Genomic DNA, 14122 nt, shown 5'->3' on the forward strand with positions numbered 1-14122 from the left:
GCAGCACACAAGTAGACTACAAATCCATGCTGGGCCAGGCATGCCCTGAGCTAGTGAAGTGAGTGCTAATGAAGCGAAATTGGAGCGGTTGAGAAGGCCGACGCTCCAGTTTATCGAATCTCGCTCCACAATCCAGTCAATTTGGGCACGCTCCGCTCACATACTCTGGTGGACAGGGATTTTTATAGAGAGAGCACCCTGAATTATCTGGGCTATTTGTGAAATAAAATTATAGTTGCGTTCTGCGACCCCCAGCACTTAATACTGTAGTGACCCGGACAGACAGCAGCTGTGGGTTATGTGTTATGCTGTTAGTTGGTTGTCTTGTACTTACCAGTACCCAGTTCTAGTGGGGTTTGACATGCCAATCAACCTGCTATCTGCCAATCACGGGAATGCCTGGAATGTTCTGATGCACCATCCTGGTGGTTGGTGGAGTGGCGTGGAGATGCAGATAGCCTTGGAGCCTTGTAAGTCGCTCTGGATAAGAGCGTCTGCTAAATGACTTAAATGTAAATGTAATGTAAATGAGATGGCTTTGGAGAGGGAGCTCGTATGGGTTGGGGCTTCAGCTGGGGCTTCGGTGGGTGTGCAGGGAGACAGACTTTCCCCCAGCCCCTCTGTCACCTACGGCTGTGCGTTATATTCCCCCAGCTACTTCCATGACACATCCCTCCGTGAGCACCGGCCACAGCCCCGAGCCCAGCTAACCCAGATGGGAGAGGAGAGGACACTGTCTGCAGTGAGGGAGATATGGGGGAGGAACTGGGCTGGTCTTGACACCGAGCTGCAGGAAAGGTTGTGGCAGTTGCTGTTTGAATTCAGAGTCAGCTTTGCGCTTAGTGAGGAAGAGGTGGGTCAGACTCATCTGGTGCAGCATGAGATCGACACAGGTGATGCTTCAAGATGGGTCCCCGCCATATCCCGCTGGCACGCCAGGAGGCAGCAGACAAGGCTGTGTTGGAGATGCAGCGGGCAGACTTAATCGACCCCTCAGACAGCCCCTGGGCGGCGCCAGTCGTCATGGTTCCTAAGAAGGGGGGCAAGCTGAGTTTCTTCGTGGACTACAGGCGGCGGAATGAGATACTCATACCCCATACCACGTACCTTGATTTAGCACCTGTGTCTTCTATCAATTTCTTTATGAAAATATTTAGCGAAATCCATGACAGTAGCTAAAGCAAGGGGCTATAGCAGCAGACAAGTATACAACTGCAGCTGGCTGATGACGTGCTACAGAGGGCATGGAAGGAGTCCGCTACGGGAGAGGAGAGGTGGCAGGTAGTGGTCCCAAAAGCACTGTGGGAGGCTGTGCTCCAGAGCACTCGTGGGGGGTGGACACTATGGGATCACAAAAACACTCCGCCACCTCCATCAGGGCTTTTACTGGGGGCAGTACAAGAGGGATGTGGAGTACTTTTGCTACCGCTGTGACAACTGCCCAGTGGGAAAGGGCCCTCCAGGCCGCTCTCATGCTCAGCTCCAACAGTTCCCGGTTGGGGCTCCCACGGAGAGGGTGGAAGTGGATGTAGTTGGGCCGTTCCCCACCACAGACAGTTGAAACCGCTGGGTGCTCACGGCCATGGACTATTTCACAAAATGGCAGAGGCCTATGCTCTGCCTGACCAGGAGGCAGAGACCATCGTCGACGCCCTGACAGCGGGGATGTTCAGCAGGTTTGGAGCTGTGGAGTCCATCCACAGCGACCAAGGCAGAAAATTCAGTCACGTGAGTCACGTGTGTTCACCACCATGTGTGAGAGGCTGGTTATGCACAAGACCCGCACTACTCCTCTCCATTCTCAAGTGATGGCCTTGTGGAGTGCTTCAACAAAACGCTTGGACAGCAGCTGGCCATCGTCTCTGCCAAACACCAGCATGACTGGGACAAGCACCCGCCTATGGTGCTCATGGCATGCCGCTCCTCTGTCCAAGACTCTACCTCCTGCATGCCTGCCCTCCTCATGCTGGGGAGAGAGATCCGCACCCCTGCGGAGATAGCCCTCCCGTTCCCCCGGGACCGGAATATGCCCGGAGACTCCAGGACCGTCTGGAAACAGCCCACACCTTCGCCAGAGAGCAACTGGTGAATGTAGGTGTGAGGCAGAAGAGGAACTATGACGTGCACACCCGGGGAAGGCACTTTGTGGCTGGGGAGCTGGTCTAGGTCTACAGCCCCCTGAGAAAGAAAGACAGATCCCCCAAGTTGGGCAGCCACTGGGTGGGGCCCTGCAGCGTCCTGGAGAGGGTAGGGGAGAGAGTACTTCTCAAGGTTCCCCTAATCTCGGGGGAATAGAACTGTCGGCTGGGTAGTGATACACAGTGGTGAGAACTATGGAGAAGGATAAAACTCACCTACTGTATGTATGTATGTATGTACGTAGGATATCTACTGTTTGTGTGTATATATGTGTGTAGGATATCTACTGTTTGTGTGGAAGTATGTGCGTAGCTATAAAATAGATGTCTTTATATAATGGACTTCAGAACGTTCTCATGAATAAACTGTATCTTTTTGCATAAGCTGAGTCTTTGACTAATTATTCTTAAACCCATGGTCATACAGATCTCGAGGATTGGTCAGAGCAATTGATTGTCAGTTATTATCATTGGGATTGAAAATTCTAGTGACAAGCCTATATCACTGTTCCCCAAACTTCTCCTTGAGGACCCCCAGTCGATTTGATCTATTCAATTCTAGCAAACCTGATTAAACAAATCAAGGGCTTGATTAGTTGATCATTCGATTCAGGTGGACTACTGCAGTAGATCAAATGGGCCTAAACGGCTGAGCAGTTTGGGGAACTCTAGCCTAAAAGCACACCTACCACAACTACCCCATTCATAGACGCTAACTACCTTTAGCACCTATTGAAGAAGCTATCTTCTTCCCGGGGGACTTTTGATAAAAGCCAGACGCTCGTTCTGAACATGAAAAAACTACACACCTTTATAAGGTTAGGGTTGGTGTTCCCACACTGCCATATCTCCATTACATTTATTGTTGACGGAAGACTGTGTTAGGTTTCTAGCAGGCTCCGAACACCTGTGTATAAGCGTAACTGGGGAGGAAGTGTATTTTGACAACTGGAGGCACACACAGTGTATGGATCTGTGCAAAACTGCTACAGTAAATGTGTGTTTTTTATTTGAAAGATTCTTTCTTCGCTTATATGAAAAGATAAGGGTCATATCATCATATGTTATGAAAAACGTTTCGCAAGCGATAATTATTGACGTTTCTAAACGGAAAAACACAGTGTCGGAATTGTAGTTCACACGCAGCAAACTACGGTTGCTAACCGGCAAAAACCCTATAGAGATGAAGGGGTTTTCAAGAGCTAACCCACAACTAGCCATCTACCACCATAACCACTTCATTGTTAGCTTACGGTATTGTAGCTCTCCTGGGTTGTTGTGAGTTGGGGTCTTTCCTTCTACTTACGTTTCAGACTCTTTATGGCCAATCATGCATGTTTTTTTGTCAAAATCTTCACATTTTCAAGAAAACAGTTTAGTTCACACCACGGTCACCAATGAAACGCCACCATGAGGGTTTTAGGCAGAGATGCATTACTAAGCTGTTAACCCACTAACCTGCTTCCCTTTTCAGTGTTACCATACAGAGTTCTATTGGACTAGAATATTTGAGAGACAGGTAATGGTAATGTGCGTAGGCTATGTGAATGACTTCATTTAGCACTAAACAATGAGGGAAAAATAGCCAAAACATTCCTCATTCTGGGGATATATTCGTGTTGAGACATTAGAGGCATGTAGCATGCTCTAGCCTCAATGAAGCAGGTCAGAGAACAATGTTGTGGAGATTTCTTTGGTGTAGCAGGTCTTGTACATCAGGGAAGTTTATTATGGTGGATGATGTACCTTTTCTCTGGCTTGTCCTTGTACTATCCCCGTCTTTCATGCAGGAAATGTTCTGGTATCATAGTCTAGGCCAGTGGTTCCCAAACTTTTTATAGTCCCGTACCCCTTCAAACATTTAACCTCCAGCTGCGTACTCTGCGCACTCTCAAATGTTGTTTTTTGCCTTTGTAAGCCTGCCACACACACACTATACGATACATTTATTAAACATAAGAATGAGTGCGAGTTGTCGTCACAACCCGGCTCGTGGGAAGTGACAAAGAGCTCTTATAGGATCAGGACACAAATAATACTATAATAATAATCAATAATTTTGCTCTTTATTTAGCCATCTTACATATAAAACTTTACTTGTTCGTCGAAAATTGTGAATAACTTACCACAGGTTAATGAGAAGGGTGTGCTTGAAAGATGCACATGACTCTGCAATGTTGGGTTGTATTGGAGAAAGTCTGAGTCTTAAATCATTTCCCAAACACAGTCGGTGTCTGTTTCGTTTTCATGCTAGTGAGGGCCGAGAATCCACTCTCACATAGGTACGTGGTTTCAAAGGGCATCAGTGTCTTAACAGCGCGATTCGCCAAGGCAGGATAATCTGAGCTCAGCCCATGCCAGAAATCTGGCAGAGGATTCTGATTCAAATCAATTTTCACAGAACCGCTTATTGCAATTTCGATGAGGATCTCTTGTTTAGATATCGATAAGTGGACTGGAGGTAGGGCATGAAAGGCATAACGAATCCAATTGTTTGTCTCACCTGTTTCTGGAAAGTACCTGCGTAATTGCGTACCCAACTCACTCAGGTGCTTCGCTATATCACTTTTGACATTGTCCGTAAACTTGAGTTCATTTGCACACAAAAATCTAACAATGATGGAAAGACCTGTGTGTTGTGCTATAATGCAGACAGAGAAGAGCTCCAACTTCTTAATCATGGCCTCAATTTTGTCCCTGTAATCCTAGATTCAGATCATTCAGGCGAGGAAAACATCACCCAGATAGGCCAGTCGTGTGAGAAACTCGTCATCATGCAAGTGGTCAGACAAGTGAAAATGATGGTCATTAAAGAACTTGAAGCTCGTCTCTCAATTTAAAAAAACGTGTGAATACTTTTCCCCTTGTTAACCAGCGCACTTCTGTATGTTGTAAAGCGTTACATAGTCGCTGCCCGCATCGTTGCATAGTGCAGAAAATACACGAGAGTTCAGGGGCCTTGCTTTAACAAAGTTAACCATTTTCACTGTAGTGTCCAAAACGTCTTTCAAGCTGTCAGGCATTCCCTTGGCAGCAAGAGCCTCTCGGTGGATGTTGCAGTGCACTCAAGTGGCGTCGGGAGCAACTGATTGCACTCGCGTTACCACTCCACTATGTCTCCCTGTCATGGATTTTGCGCCATCAGTACAGATACCAACTCATCTTGACCACCAAAGTCCATTTGATGTCCTGGTTTGCAGAAGAGGATGTCTTCCTTAATTGACCCCCCATAAACGTAATGGACATATACCAGGAGCTGTGCCAGGCCCAACACGTCTGTTGACTCATCCAGCTGTAATGCATAGAATTCACTGGCTTGTATGCAAAGCAGTAATTGTTTTAAAACATCTCCTGACATGTCACTGATGCGTCGTGAAACAGTGTTGTTTGATGAACATTGTCTGTATATTTTTTTTTCCCTTTTCCCACAGCGTTGTTCCAGCCATATCTGCGGTAGCAGGAAGAATGAAGTCCTCCACAATAGTATGGGGCTTGCCTGTCTTAGCCACTCGGTATCTCACCATATAAGACGCTTCTAGCCCCTTCTTATTAATGGTATCTGTTGCTTTTATACATGTCTTACTACTCGAAAGTCATATTAATTCTTGCTCAAAAAACTCCTGTGGCTTATTTCTCAAATTGGCATGTTTGTTTCTAAATGTCTGCGCAAGAGTGAAGGTTTCATTGAGTTGTGAGATAGTACTTTTGCACATATAACACACTGTGGCTGAGGACAGGCACTACTCCCAATATAAGTGAACCATAAATCAATGTAGTTCTTATCATATTTGTGCCTCTTCGATGGTCCAACGTCCCTGTCTGTTGTTCAGTGCTTTCCTGGGTAAGGGGGCAATAGCTCTTCGGCTGCATCATATTCACAACTGTCAGTGTCCATGCTAGCTGGGCTAATAACAAATGTAGAATTACTGATGCTAGCATTGGATGTGCTCGTGGAAGCAGAACAACTTGTGTCGTCGACAGGTGCAAGTGTAGTACTGCTGGTAGTAGCAGTACTACCCCATAAAGCTGGTATGTGTCTCTATGGACGCGGGCCTTACTTTTCTTAACCATTTATCAATTTTCGAGCAAACGGAATGAGCAGCAGCTACGTTTGGTTACATATGGACTGTTAGTGGAATTCCCGCAAGAAAATAATGGTTCATGTGATTGGATGTTAATTATTTGACTAGGGTACCTGTATTTGACATTGTGTTGTTATTTCGCTGAAAACTAGATGGTTTAATTTTATTTTTGGCAGTGAAACAAGGCTACTGTCATGGCTGTTGAAGGAACTGGACCAAGGTGCAACGTGGTGAGTGTACATTTTCTCTCTAACTCAAAATGACGCTGACAAAACTATAAACAAAACAATCCAAACCGTGACGCTTCAGGCTATGTGCCATCAAACAACGTTAACTTCCCACAAACACAAGTGGGAAAAAGGGTGTCTAAGTATGGTTCCCAAACAGAGACAACGATAGACAGCTGTCCCTGATTGAGAACCATACCTGGCCAAAACATAGAAATTGAAAATCATAGAAGCACCGAACATAGAATGCCCACCCCAACTCATGCCCTGACCAAACCAAAATAAAGACATAAAAAGGATCTCTAAGGTCAGGGCATGACAGCTACTCAGGCAAGACAAAAAAAAACTCACCCAAATGTATAGCCCCATTGGAAAATATAAATGGACTGTTTGAAAATGTGAAGACATTTAAAAAATAAAAGAGATATATATTGTTTTGTTTAAATGTGAATTACATTTTTATTTGGCGTAGCCCCGACGGCATTGTGCGTACCTCCAGTTTGGGAATACCTGGTCTAGGCTATAGATTTTATTTTTGGTCTTCAATGTTTTTTTAAACTTCTGTCATGGTAGGGTTCTTGCTTTTTTTGTTTCACTTTAAAAGTGAATTCTTTGATATGCCTTGAGATTATGTACTTTATTATTATTTTATTATTTATTTATTAGGACTTTATCAAAGCAATCCAATGTCTCCATTTTAGGTGTTCGGAACTTGTACATTGTGAAAATTAAGAAGTGTACAGAGCACTTTGTGCATTGTTAAAGGAAAGAACTGTACAAAGTGAAGTGTACTAAGTGCTCACCAACATGTGTTTGTGCTAGAAAATACTGGTAGGCACTCTGCTAACAAACCTAACTGTAACATTGTAAATCTTAATCCCTGAAAGTCTGTGTGGTGTTTAGCAGGTGTCCTCCATGAAACCTGTAGAGATTAAGACCCAATGCTCAGGCACTCGCATGGACCCCAAGATCTCCTCTGGGGAACCCCCCCTTCTTGGCCTTTATCAACAACAATGACCTGTGGGTGGTCAGCATTGAGACTGGGGAGGAGAGGAGACTCACCTACTGCCATAAAGGTTGGTGTAACAGTATTGCTTCCATCCCTCTCCTCGCCCCTACCTGTGCTTGAACCAGGGACCCTCTGCACACATCAACAATTGCCTCCCGCGAAGCATCGTTACCTATTGCTCCACAAATGCAGACCAAGGAAAACAACTACTTGAAGGTCTCAACGCGAGTGATGACACCGATTGAAATGCTATTAGGGTGCACCCCGCTAACTAGCTAACCATTTCACACCGGTTACACTGGCACGGTACTAACACAATAAACAATTTTGAGACGGATGCTAATTCACTTTCAGAGTTCTGTTATTTATCAATTTGATTGATTTCTGTTAAATGAAAGGTCTACAACTTATCTGAAAGGGTGCTCTTTTAGGTTAATACCGAGAATACACACAGGCCTGCATTTCGTTTGCATTACATTTTCATCAGATATCGCTGTGCGAATATACTAACAAGAGTGTTCTTTAAAAAGTATGATGTAGTGTTGATGACCTATATATATATATATATATATATATTTTTTTTAAATTAAGTTGATTCTTGTAAGGTCAAACGAAAGGGCAGCATCATTTTTTAACATAAAGTGGACAGCAGGGGGCAGTCTTCTGACAGTGCATACGTTTCTACCTTTCTTAGGGCTTTGTTTGACTGCTTCACGGGCTACTGATGGTCGCCAGCTGCTCCTGAAGGTGACTATCTTTATTTTTCTGGGATGCGTGTCCTTATTCTGCTTTGTTTCCCTCTACCAGAGATATATCTTTTGACTGAACAGGATCTTTATTATTGAAGACCAAGTCCACTAGGTTAGGCCATTCTACAATCCACTGTAACACAAAGCACGTTGGCTTTCGGGCACATATTTGCTGTTGAATAAAACGGCCAACTCAATAGGTTCGTCTCGTTCTCTTTCAGACCCAGGTGGGGGGGGTGGGGGAGACCCTCCAGTTACTGTACGAGGAGGTGGATGAGTCAGAGGTAGAGATAATTCATGTTCCCTCCCCAGCCCTGGAGGAGCGCAAGGCGGACGTTTACATATACCCCCGCACAGGTCCGCTGTCTCACCCCTATCCCAAATGGCCTTGTTTTTTGGCACTGATTCATAACTTTTTCTTGAACTGTATTAGTTACAATCTACATTTTCATGTGGGGGATATTGTGGCTAGGCAGAGTTGTACCTTGTGTCGTCCTGCTCTCAATTTTCCTTCTTAGGGAGTAAGAATGCTCAAATTACCCTCAAAATGGCAGAAATCCAAACCAACCATCTTGGCAGAGTAAACGTATCTTCATAAGTTGTCATGGTTTTGATCTGTGTTCGTATGTTTGTCTATTCATATTCTGTATGTCTACCTGTGTATTCTGTATGTCGCTTTCTGTTTATATATTTTTGGTCTATGTATTCTGTATGTCCCTCAATGCCTATCTGCCTGTGTATTTTCATGAGTCCTTGTTATTCACCAGATTGTGAGCACCCAGGACAAGGAGCTGGTCCTGCCGGTCACCACCCTGTTCCCCGGGGTCGAGTACATTGCCCGCGCCGGCTGGACAAGACGGCAAATAGTTAGTTCTAAAGACTGGAACAGACACAACTAACCAAACCTATCTATGTCATGGAACGGATTGTATCTGTAATGTAAAGGTGTAATTATTCCTATATATAAACCATTGAGTAAAGTGCTTGTAAAGATTAAAAAGGCGCCAAGCCTTGTGGTTTCATCTGCTAGATTTTTGTTTATTTATTGTAGCTTTATTTAAACATGTGAGTTATTAAGGAATGCATTTTTACAATGATAGCCTGATCATGTGACTTAGGCCAGCACCACCTGGAGTTCCATTCCATCCCACACTCACCAGCAATCTGGACTAGTCCTCACACAATTGTGCTACCCGCAGGGCTGAAATGGCAAGTTACCCACTCCTGGTGGGCGACAGTTGTCTTGAGGTCTGTGCCAAGGCAAATGACACCGCAACCAGAAACCAACAGCCAATCAAGCTCCTCTCCTCTACATGTTTTATTCCATAATGTGTGGGTCGGTTATCTGTTGAACCGCACTCATTTCTTCTCTCCAGAAGGGTAGCCTATGTCACGGAGCATGATCAATAAGCTAATTCGACTTACTTTGATTTTAAAAAAATATTAAAAGTAGCTCTTTCAATTTCAAGACAATCTTTCTCTACGAACTAGGAAATATGGAATTGTTTGAGGATATTTAGAAACGTTAGCCAGCTAATTATTTGATACGGACTTGTAACATATCTCATTGCTCCTCTGTCCAGTGCATGGGCAGTGCTGCTGTACAGGAGTCAGCAGAGGCTCCAGCTGGTCCTGCAGCCCCCGGGTCTGTTCATCCCTGTAACTCAGGACCAGGCCCAGAGGGAGGAGAGTGTGGAGGCTGTGCTTGAGGGGGTCCACCCCTTCATCATCTGTGAGGAGATCACTGACATCTGGATCAATGTGAGTTAAAGTAACTCTGGCTTTGGCTCTAAGGCCTAGATTCTGACTTGAGATCTGAGCATGGAACTCAGTATGTAAAATAAATCATCCTGACTGCTTCCAGTGCCCTGATTAGCACAAAGTTGTAGTTACTTGCCTGTATCGGAAACGGCTGTTACTTGTAGTTTTTTGTTGGTTAGTTTGTTGTCACATGAATGTTAAGTTACCTACCTCTCTTCCAGTTATACGTGCTGAAATGAAACGCTTTTGTTGTCTTGAACTTTGAAACCAACGAAGGCTCTTTCTTTAAGGGCTCATATTATGTTGGTTCTTTGTTTGTTTCAGGTCTATGACATCTTTTATCTTTTTGTTCAAACAAGCTATGAGGAGATCACCTTCCTCAGGGTGAATGAGTCCAAAACTTCTGCCATTTGTACAAGGTCACCACACTGTTACAACAGGGCTGTGACCAGTGGGCCAGAGACTACACTCAGACAACAGGCAGGAGAATACACTGTTGTTAGATTTTCTTTCTGGATTCTATTTCTGGCTTAATGGTAAAGATGTGAATAAGGATGCACCTTCCAAAATAATTTTTTTGATAATGGGTAGGTCAACTCATTTAATCTACTCCTTGTTCCCTGCAGAATACTTTAAGTGCCCGATTTAAGGAGGCGGTTATGTTCACTTTTCTACCGGCTTTTCACCCTCACCACAAAAACATGAATGTATCAATGCACAAGATGTTAACATGAATAAGCACACACTTACCTCACAAATTGAGACATCGGAATGGCGCTGCAAATTCAATGTTGCTTCTTCATCGTTTTTGAACGAGCCACTCCAAGGGCAGCTACATATATAACATCAACAGTATCTGCTGTCGCTATTGTGCCCTAAGGGCAAACAAGATCAATAGTATCTGCCCTTACTATACTGACTTCCTAAGAACAACAACATAAATACTATGTGCCCCTTCTGCTCTAGTAACTGCCCCAAGAGCAGCACCATGAACAGTGATATGCATTTGACATCATTTTGATGTTGTTTTCTTCTCAGGGCGCCAAGGAGATTACATTCTACCAGAGACTTTTAATTTCTCAGGGAAGTCGAGGTTCCCGCTATACGGCATGTTGCGTAAACCACACAACTTGGTATCTGGCAGAGAGCACCACACCATCCCATTTGTGTGTTGAGGGCCCCAGGTTTCTTCAATTAAAATGTTATTATCCTGTAATGTAGTCTGTTTGTGAGAGTTGGGATTTTATATATCTTATTTTATTATTGAACCTTTATTTAACTAGGCAAGCCAGTCAAGAACAAATTGTTATTTACAATGACGGCCTACCCCGGCCAAACCCTAACTCGGACGACGCTGGGACAATTGTGCGCCGCCCTATGGGACTCCCAATCACTGCCGGTTGTGATACAGCCTGGAATCGAGTATAGAACAAGAAGCTCCGCACAACGTTCACAGCTTTATTGACAACGTTTCCATCCGAAACGGATCTTCGTCGGGTCAAACACACCGAGTGTTCACATCCCAAAATAAACACATTTCACCTCACATGACCATTGCGGACATGACGCATGGTGGGTGCAACAAACGTTTGTGTATCTCTAATAATTAAATAACAATGAGATGGGTGCATGTAATGGTTCCAGGAAATAATATGTATTTACAAAATGACCAATTGGGTAACATGGACGGCAAGACAAATCAAAGTAAATCGAGCCAGGGTCTATAGTCGTGTCGCCTCTAGCACTGAGATGCAGTGCCTTAGACCGCTGCGCCACTCGGCAACCCCAAAATGTATAAAAATAAAGATCATGTTAAAGGTTTTCTTATGTATGTTTTTGTTTGTGCTCCAGGTGCAGTTAGTAAATAACTCGCACAAAGGAGTGAAGTACTTGAGGCTGAACACGCTAGCGTCACTAGGCTACTCCGTCGTTGTCATTGATGGAAGAGGGCTCAAGTTCGAGGCTCTGAAAAACAAAATGATAGCACAGTTTTACATCTCCACTGACATCATTGTTGTAGGTATTGACAAAATATGTGATTTCTCTATTGCCAGTTTATCAATCTGTATTAGCAGGGTTGTGTTCAGGAAGGCACAATGTGGCAACATCAAAAAGGACATCCTTATTGGACAAGCCCAGATGGTACGTTCCCATTTCAACAAAGTTTTCTCCTATTTCGTGCCCTCTGAACAAGACCCAGTCCATGCGAGTCTTAACATTCCTTTCACACTTCCTGTGGGTCTCAGGGCCAGGTGGAGGGGCTGCAGTACTTGGCCGACAAGTACAAGTTTGTTGACCTAAGTCGCGTGGCTATCCACGGCTGGTCCGACGGCGGCTTCCTCTCCCTCATGGGCCTTGTCTACAGGTGAGGTGAAAGTTCAAAGTCTCCACTGAAGAACTTTAGGGGACTATTCTTTGGACTAGGTCACAATTTCACATCACACGCATTCTGTGTAAAAAAATAAGAATATTGTGATGGCAGGCTGTGCAGTTCTATAACATCGTACCATGAAAGGGTAGTAATGTGGCCCAGCCCTGGTAAAATCAACAAGCCCAAAATATTGACTCTAAAACTGAATTTAACACTACAAGGTCTTGACTGGTTGTAGCTATGATTACTCCTCACTCTTAACCAGTTAACATTGTAGACTCACAATCTCAAGTGATTTAAGCCTGCTTGACTTGAGCTGTCCTCCAGGTGGCCATAGAGGGCACCCCTGTGACTGTGTGGATGGCTTACGACACGGCTGTGTGGATGGCTTACGACACGGGTTACACAGAGGGCTACATAGACCTGCCTGAGAACAACCAGCAGGGCTGCGAGACCGGCTCGGTCGACCCTGCCCATAGACAATCTGCCCAGCGAGTGAGTCATCACGTTTCATTACAATTGACTGTCGATCTCAGGGTGCTTAACAGGCAGTAAGTAAAAGCAGCAGTAAGCACTCTCCAAAGTGCAGCTGTGCAGCACTGTCCTGCAGCTGTCCTGCAGCACTGTCCTGCAGCACTGTCCTGCAGCACTGTCCTGCAGCACTGTCCTGCAGCACTGTTCATCCCTTGTGTTGGTATAGTCCTGATGGGATAGACTTGCTTGGAATGCATTTCAATTAGCTTAGTCCTAGATTTGTTTGTGCTGTAGAGCCCACTCTTATGACAATAACCATAGGAGTTGGCTATACTGCATTAAGAGATCAAGAATCAGGCTAATTTTCGATTCGAGTGGAAATACTTTTTCTTTAATATTTTGTTTTCCTACCCAGGCCTAACCGGTTACTTATTTTACACGGATTCCTTGATGAGACTGTGCACTTTTCCCACACCAACTTCCTGGGTTCTCAACTGATCCGCTGGGAAGCCTTATCTGCTACAGGTAGGAGGGTATTGGGTTTAGTTGTTCACATGTACAAGCCCATGTATGATGGGACACAACACACATTATAGTGTTTATTTGCGTGTGATGATTCCCTTCAGGGTAGAAAATGAAGAGCGATTGATAAGAGAATTGAGTATGTGCGGTGGAACCGTTTCACAGGCTTTAGCTGAAATGTTGGCGAAAACAAACACACTATGAAGAAGAAACGAGTATGACTCATTTATTTTTCAAAGGAATCTTTTCATAGCATATAAACATCATCTTTCCTCCATATCTGATCCTTTGTCTCTATCTCTTCAGATCTACCCCAACGAGAGACACAGCATCCGCTGCCCAAAGTCTGGAGAGCACTATGAGATTATACTGCTGCACTTCCTCCAGCAGTACCTCTGAGGTCTGCAGTTGAACGGAAAGAGCCCACCTCTCCTCCCCCCATTGCCCAATGTCACCATTCCCCTCCACATACACACACTTTGTGCCCCACCACCTTCCGCCAATTTGCATCCGACCCCCCCCCCCTCCCCAGGCTGAGAGCAGAAATGTGTCACCTATCAGTTTTTAACTGGACAATTACATTTACATTACATTTAAGTCATTTAGCAGACGCTCTTATCCAGAGCGACTTACAAATTGGTGCGTTCACCTTAAGACATCCAGTGGAACAGCCACTTTACAATAGTGCATCTAAATCTTTTAAGGGGGGTGAGAAGGATTACTTTATCCTATCCTAGGTATTCCTGAAAGAGGTGGGGTTTCAGGTGTCTCCGGAAGGTGGTGATTGAC

At 44.6% G+C, this 14122-nt stretch overlaps 1 pseudogene; it reads left to right on the forward strand.

The window, feature by feature from the left end:
- Positions 1-532: 532 nt before the first annotated feature.
- LOC115108724 (dipeptidyl peptidase 9-like) lies at positions 533-13732 on the forward strand (annotated as a pseudogene).
- Positions 13733-14122: the final 390 nt, after the last annotated feature.

Source organism: Oncorhynchus nerka, linkage group LG24 (assembly GCF_034236695.1).
Source record: "Oncorhynchus nerka isolate Pitt River linkage group LG24, Oner_Uvic_2.0, whole genome shotgun sequence".
Taxonomy (NCBI): Eukaryota; Metazoa; Chordata; class Actinopteri; order Salmoniformes; family Salmonidae; genus Oncorhynchus; species Oncorhynchus nerka.